The sequence below is a fragment of the Nuphar pumila genome, chromosome 11, assembly GCF_984573655.1.
Source record: "Nuphar pumila chromosome 11, dmNupPumi1.hap1.1, whole genome shotgun sequence".
In the NCBI taxonomy this organism is placed as follows: domain Eukaryota; kingdom Viridiplantae; phylum Streptophyta; class Magnoliopsida; order Nymphaeales; family Nymphaeaceae; genus Nuphar; species Nuphar pumila.
This window is the reverse complement of record NC_143259.1, coordinates 56,672,127-56,679,819: the sequence shown is the minus strand read 5'-3', so window position 1 is coordinate 56,679,819 and position 7,693 is coordinate 56,672,127.

Sequence of the window (7,693 nt, the reverse complement as noted above, 5' to 3'; positions counted from 1 at the left end):
TATGATGGTCCATTCAAATCATGAACTAAGAATTTTTATTCAAAACCCATAACTTGAACCCTTCCTTCTTAAACTATGATTCTTAGGTTAAATCCCCATGGAATTGATAGTTCGTAGGTCAAACCTCTGCAGAACCGATGTGATCCTTAGGTTAAATCCCCATGGAATCGATAGTTCGTAGGTCGAACCCCTGCGGAGTCAATGTGATTTGTAGGTTGAACGCCTGTCAAACCAATACGACTCATAGGTTGAACCCCTTTGTGAACCAAAAGTCCTTCTCAACCCAGTGGTTCTTAGACTGAACCCCTTTCAAACCAATCTCGTTCTCAAAATTTCGATTTGTAGGTTAAAATCCTACTAATCTCCGATTCTTAGGTTGAACTTTTTCGAAACTAATCCCATTGCCAAAAATTTGATTTGTAGGTTGAAGTCCTCCTGACCCAATATTCTTTACAGTCCTTAGGTCGAACTCCTTTTGGATTGGTATTTTTCAGATATGTGATTTGTAGGTTGAAGTCCTCCTGATCCACGTTCTTAGGCTGAATCCCTATTGAACTCATGTCGTTCTTAATGAACCAATGTCGTTCTCAATTGAACCAATGTCGTTCTTAGGCTGAATCCCTATTGAACCCATGTCATTCTCAATGAACCAATGTCGTTCTCAATTGAACCAATGTCGTTCTTAGGCTGAATCCCTACTGAACCCATGTTGTTCCCAGTGAACCAATGCCGTTCTCAATTGAACCACTGTCATTCTCAGGCTGAATCCCTATTGAACCCATGTCGTTCCCAGTGAACCAATGCCGTTCTCAATTGAACCAATGTCGTTCTCAGGCTGAATCCCTATTGAACCCATGTCGTTCCCAGTGAACCAATGTCGTTCTCAATTGAACCAATGTCGTTCTTAGGCTGAATCCCTATTGAACCCATGTCGTTCCCAGTTAACCAATGTCGTTCTCAATCGAACCAATGTCGTTCTCAATCGAACCAATGTCGTTCTTAGGATGAATCCCTACAGAACCCATGTCGTTCCCAGTAAACCAATTCACAATTTTGACCTCCAGGTTATCCAATTTCCAATTTCAAATGTCGACCTTTTAAGTCAATCAATTTCCAATTTTTAAATTCCCAATTACCAAATTTCAAGTTTCAAATTTCAAATTTCCAATTTCAAATTTCAAAAATGAAATTTCCAATTTCCAAATTCGACCCTTTTTGGTCACCCAATATCCAATTTCAATCATTTTCTCTTGCGAGAGACCCTTTTCATAAGGAGAGTTCGAGGGAGCTTGTTCTTTTCACATGTTATCCAATTCGTTCACTTAGCCCCTTTTCAGGGAGAGTTTAAAGGGACTCGTGTCTTTGTGAGCCGTTTGCAAAACAAAATTCCAATTTCATACAAGGAACTCTTAGTTCAGAGAGAGCTTCGACGGAAGTTCGTCTTCCTTGTGACCACAATGTCATACTAGGCAATTTCATCATAAAGGACCCTCTTTTTAGGGAGAGTGTGATGGACTCGCTCCTTCATGACCAATTCACCGACCTCACCATTACCGGCCCCCTTTCCATAAGAGAAGCCTAATGTTAGGAAGTTTTGACGAAAGCTTAATTTCTCTTCGAAAGTTCATTTTGCAAACACCTCGTCTTCAGGGAAGAGAGGGGTAATTCTTATTTCCAAATTTCTGAATCTTCTCCTTTGGGGAAAGGAGAAGAAAATTTCTGTCATGGACGCGTTGCGTTGCGCTTTAAATGCTTGCTTTCACAAAGGATTTCAAATTTTTTTTACCAATTTGTCATTAAATATTTGTTGATTTCAAAATCTTTATTACAAAAAAATTATTACTTCGGAATACCTCCAGTATTACTTTCGAAAGGACAAAGCTTTCGCGAAAAAGGATTCAAAATTCAAAATCTTTCTATTGGCAACCAAAAGGATGAAGAATAAATCCGCGATATGGCCAACAAAGAATATTCAATGTTGTTGCAAAGCCATGAGTGATTGATATTGATCGCAGTCAGTGGCACATTTTTAAAGACCATTCTTGAAAAATAAAGCAATCGAAATATCCTGGGTGATACAGAAAAATCCATTCAATTGCCATATCTCCTCAATCACCTAAGCTACAATTAAATGTCTGCAAAAGGGATCTCTCAACTGTCGTCAAGATGAAGGCAAATTAGGCGAGTAGACCCCCGGGGCAAAAGAAAATTTGAATCATCTCCAAGATGACGGAGTTTGTGATGGATCCTTCTATGGAAAGTTCAGAGCACCGTCAAGATGAAGACGACTGCGATGAGCCTCCCGACAAACCCTAAAAGATATTTAATTTCTGCTATCACCAAGAAATTTCAAACCCATGAGCCAATAACCGTCTATATAATCCCTGAGAGAAAGAAGGATCAGAACATCTCTGAGATGAAGGAGTTTGTGACGTACCCTTCCAAAAAAAAACCTAAGAGAGCTCTAATTCTGCCAATAAAAAAAAGTGGGTAGAAAGATCATCACGAGAAAAGAATCCCAGGATATCAGACTGCCGAATTTGCCAAAGAATCTTCTTTAATTATGTGAAATTCTTTTATCAATATCCTTTCACCAATGATTTTTGCAATATCAAGAATACTTTCTTTTCTGTTCATATCAAGGAAATTGATAGCTTAAAGAAAGCCAATCGCAAGCAATTTGAATTCGAATCTTGACTCTACGGAGTTAAGCCCAGTCGGAGGTAATACTTCAGGTAGAAAAGAGAGAATATTTTCAAAACAATATGTATCATTTTCAATTACTTTGAATCAACAATAATTTTCAACATTTTGACAATACTTTCTAGCTATCCTGGTGTGAAGCAAGGGCTTGAGGTTCATCTTTGGTGCATCCTGACATCAGTTGTTATCACTTTTAGGACTTGATAACGGGACTTTTCAAGATTCCTTCCCTTCTTTGGTATAATCTAAACGCCTGGGCTCTCAGATTCGCACACTTCCCTGTGTCCCCACTATCCCACCATAGACAGTCCAATTTCGGCTTGAGGTTAAGTCATAAATCACTTTTTCGCAAAAGGTCATCAAATTCAAAAGTTATTCAGTCTCAACAATGAGGCGTCCAAAATCAAACCCCTTTTCAAACTTTAGGGACCCCAATTTCATCCTTTTGCAAAACCCCTATCGGATTTACTGTGCAAAATTCGAAGGTTCCATCACGGTTTCTTCTTTTGAGGATTCTGCCCAATCCAGGTTAAGGGCTAAGCCTGAGCCTCATTTCGATGAGGTGAATCTTTTTCGTTATTCTCCATTCCCTATCTATCATCATCATCTGAATTAATTCTTTCACACCCAGCCAAAATTTTCTAACTGGGGCATTTTTATAATTCAAATTTGGTGTGTTTTCTTTGCTACTAAGCTCGGCTTTAACCCGGCTTAGCAGCAAAGAGGGGAATCTGTAAACACCCCAAATTTTCACTCTTATCCAGTGCTTACATTTCATGTGTCATTGCATATCATTGCATGCATTCAACATACCATTTCATCGCATTGCATGACATTACATGTCATTACATCTCATTTTTGAGATCCAACACTCTTGTTTTCAAAATATTTAATCCAGACTTGGGTTTTTAAAACTTCTCTTTCAAAATTAATTTTAAAACCTGGGTTTTTAATCAACATTATGTCATTTGCCAACCCCCAGGACCTTATATTTTGAAGTATTTTCTCAGAAAACAATCTAGGTTCATTTCAAACTCAATTTCAATTGATTTCAATTCTCAGATGAGACCCATTTATGGTGGTGTCGCTTCTGGATTCCTTTATTTATCAAAAAAATCAAAATTTTTAGAGTTCTAGTTGGATCAGGACTCTGTATTTTCATCTTTTTGAACCGTTTCAAAACACCATTCTGATTTTAAACCAGTTATAGTCATATACCTTGTCCCGTTCCTCCATTTTGGCCAAAATTTTAGAGTCCTAGTTGGATCAGGACTCTAATCTTTTACAACTATTTTATCTATTTTCAATCAAATCTTTCAAAATGAGTCAGAAACTTAGAGTTTTAGTCAAAACAGGACTCTATTCAGAGAGTCCTAGTTGGATCAGGACTCTGATCCTGATTTCAATTTTGAAAGAATCTTTTAGAAATCTTTCAATCTACCAAAACTATTACACTTTTATCAAAAAATTTCAAAATTCTGAGATTTTATCTCAGAGTTCTGATCAAATCAGGACTCTACCCCAGAGTCCTGATCAAAGTAGGACTTTATCCAAAATTGATTTTCTCACTTCATTTTCACTGGTTTTCAAAAGCTTTGCCCAAATTTCATCATTTGCTTATCAGAAAGCCAAAATTCTTAGAGTTCTGATCGAATCAGGACTCTTTCTCAGAGTCCTAATCAGATCAGGACTCTGAACCAAAACTTCGATTTCATCCTATTTTTAACTGTTTTCCAAAATTCTCTCATTTATTTTCTCAGAAAATCCAAAAATCTGAGAGTTCTAGTTCAATCAGGACTTTGTCCTCAGAGTCTCAGTTGAATCAGAACTATGTTTTATTCCAATATTTGTTATTGTTTTCACTGTTTTGACAAGTTCTTTCATTTGTTTTTCAGAAAAATACCAAAAAATCTAGAGTTTTAGTCCGATAAGAACTTTGTCCTGGAGTCCTAGTCCAGTCAAGAGTCTATTTTGAAGTCTGTTTTTATTCCATTTTCATTTATTTCCATTTGTTTTCAAAAATTAGGTCATTTTGTAGAGTCCAGTTAATTCAGGACTCTATTTCAGAGTTCTGATCGAGTTAGGAGTCTAACCCTGACAGTATTTTCTGATTTATTTCATCATTTTTGATAAAGTCTTTTCAAAAATTCCTTCATTTGGCTTTTAAAACCCAAAATCTCAGAGTCCTAAAAATCCAGGACTCTAACCCAGAGTTCCAGTTCGCTTGAAACTCTATTTTTCAAAGATTTTGAATTTTAATTATTGATTTTAACCCCTTTTTAATGGTATTTTCAGTGTTTATTTCAAATTTCTCAAAACCTGGTGTAGGCCCACTCAGTTGGCGCCACATCCAGAGGAGTTCTAACTCAGTTGGAACTCTATGTCATTTCAAAACTTTGAATTTCAAGTTTACTTTTGAAAATCTTTTGAAAACTCCCTCAATTTCAAGTTTTAAAGTCATTTCTTTAAAAACTCAAGTAGGGCCCACTTGGGGTGGCGCCACATTTGAGAAAGTCAGGGTTAGCTTAGTCTTAATCAGTGTCTTGGTTAGTTTTAGAAGTTTAGAAGAGTCAAAATTTATTTTTAAAGTTTGGTTTTTAAACTAGTGTTTTTAGAGGTTTTTTAAAACTTTAAAAACCAAATGTGGAAAAGTGCCAAGTGGCACCACATTTGGGTTTTTTTTTAGAATTAGTTAGGGGTTAATTAGGAAGTAATTAGGATAATCTAGGCTAGGGGTAGTTAGGTAACTCCACCCCAAAATCTCCCCCCCTTGGTAGAGTCCAAAAAATTAAAAATTCCCAATTTTTAAACCTAAATTTTTTTTATAAATAGAGAGCTATAGGGGGACGATTTTCACAACTTTTTCTCCTTGGATTCTTAGAGATTCTCTCTCCTCTCCAGCCCTTTCTCCATTGCAGCCACCTCAAGGTAATTTTTTTTTTTAGCTTTTATTTAATAGTTTTAATAGTTTTAAATCAATTTTAGCCATTAATACCATCTATTCCATGGATTAAACCATGGATTCAAGTCCAAGAACCTCAAGAGAGGTTCAAGAAAGTGATCTAACTCTGTTTCATGGTGTTTACAGGGATTCTAATCCGTTAGAATCAAATATTGTATCGATTTTCATGTTATTAACCAATAAATCATGAGATTTACCCTTTTAATGGGTTAAATCCATGGTTTTAGAGGTAAAATCAAATTTCAGCTAATGATTCCCTGTGTTTATTTATTTATTTTTACTTATTTATGTTTATTACATGTGTCTTAGCATAGAAATTAATTTTGTTTTGCTGTTTGGTATTTTTTTTTATTATTTTCATTAGTTAAAGCATGATTTATTAGATTTTATCAAATTTCTGTGTGTTTTTAGTTTAGAACAGAAAAGAGCATGCTGCTTTGGATTGAAATATTTACTATTAATTCCTGATTTTTTTATACGTGATACATGCATAAGTGGTTGAACCACTGTAAAAAACATCAGAGGTTTTAGGATTCGTAAACTCTGTCAGAAAAATCAGACATCAAATCGGGATTTTCAATCTTTAAAATCGTTATTTAAATTCAAGAGGTAACTTGTTGATATGATATTTTTCTCATCCTATATCGGATTTGAGATCCGTAAAGTTCTGTGGTTTCATGTTGAGATGATCTATTTACGATGAAATTTTAGTAATTTTTGGTTTCTGTTTAGTATTTTTCTTCTGACAGAGAGTCAGATTTTAAATTTAAAACTCGTTAGGGTTTACCAAAACCCTAATCAGACTTGTAATAACCATAGATCTCAAACCAAAGATCCGATTCATGATCTGTAAAAATAAAGTTTCATTATTTTTCTGTCTACTATTTACTGATAAAATTTCAAAAATTTGTGATTAGGTTTGCTATTTATTTCTGCATTTTAAATCTGAAGTAGCTGTTTTAACCCCTGTTAGATTTGTTAGATTTTAGTTCAGATTGCCGGAAGGGTTTCTCCCTAACCGGAGATGATTTTTCTGATCTGTAAAAAGGAAAACCTTTGTTTATATGTCTGGTTTACCTTTATAAAAATTCAGAAGTTTGCATGGAGAATTGACCCCTGATTTGGGTCTAACTCTGAAACTGGTTTGTGACCTTGGTTAAAAAGTAGTTTATTTTAGGTTGTTAATGCAATTTTCGGATTAAAATAATGTCAAAAAAATATTTTTGCAATTCCAATCTGAGTTTAGGGTTATAATAAGTGTCTGTGCCAATTTTCATGAAATTTAAAATTCATTTGATGTCTGAATAGATCAAATTGCAAAACAGGGTACCTGAAAGATCCAAAAACACTACCAAAATCATGATATTTGGAATATTTCTTGATTTTCGTGTGTAATTTCATGTTTTTAGGGTTTGTTCATGTTTAGAATCATATTAGGGTGTTTCATGTTTGATTTTGTGTTTATTCCTATTATAAATCTCAAGTTTTATCAAAATCTATTTCAGAAAACCCTGATTTCAAGGCCATAGTCTTGCTATCAGGGGTAATTTGATCATTTGACCTAAATTTTGAAATTTCAAAACCCTAATTTTCATACTTTTAATCATTTCACATCATACTTAGTTCAATTTATTCTTATTTGGATTTTAAAAGTTGCATTTTTACAAAATATCTTTCTAAAAACCCTGATTTTAAGGCCATAGTCTTGCTATCAGGGGTATTTTGGTCATTTTGACCCCAATTTCGAAATTTCAAATTCCATTTTCATATTTTATCTATTTTATTTCATATTTTATTAAGTTTATATCAGAGAATCATGGAAAAAGGCTTATATCTAGAAAAATCCAGTAATTTCTAGATATTGCTGGATAAATCTAGAAAAGCCAACATATTTTCACTAACCAGTTTTTCTAGTTTTGCAGGAACATTGAAGACTTTATTTTCTTTTATTTCCTATATTTAAATTTGATTAGTGATGTAAATTGTAATTAATTTTGGAATAAGAATTTCAATTCCTGCATAGAATAG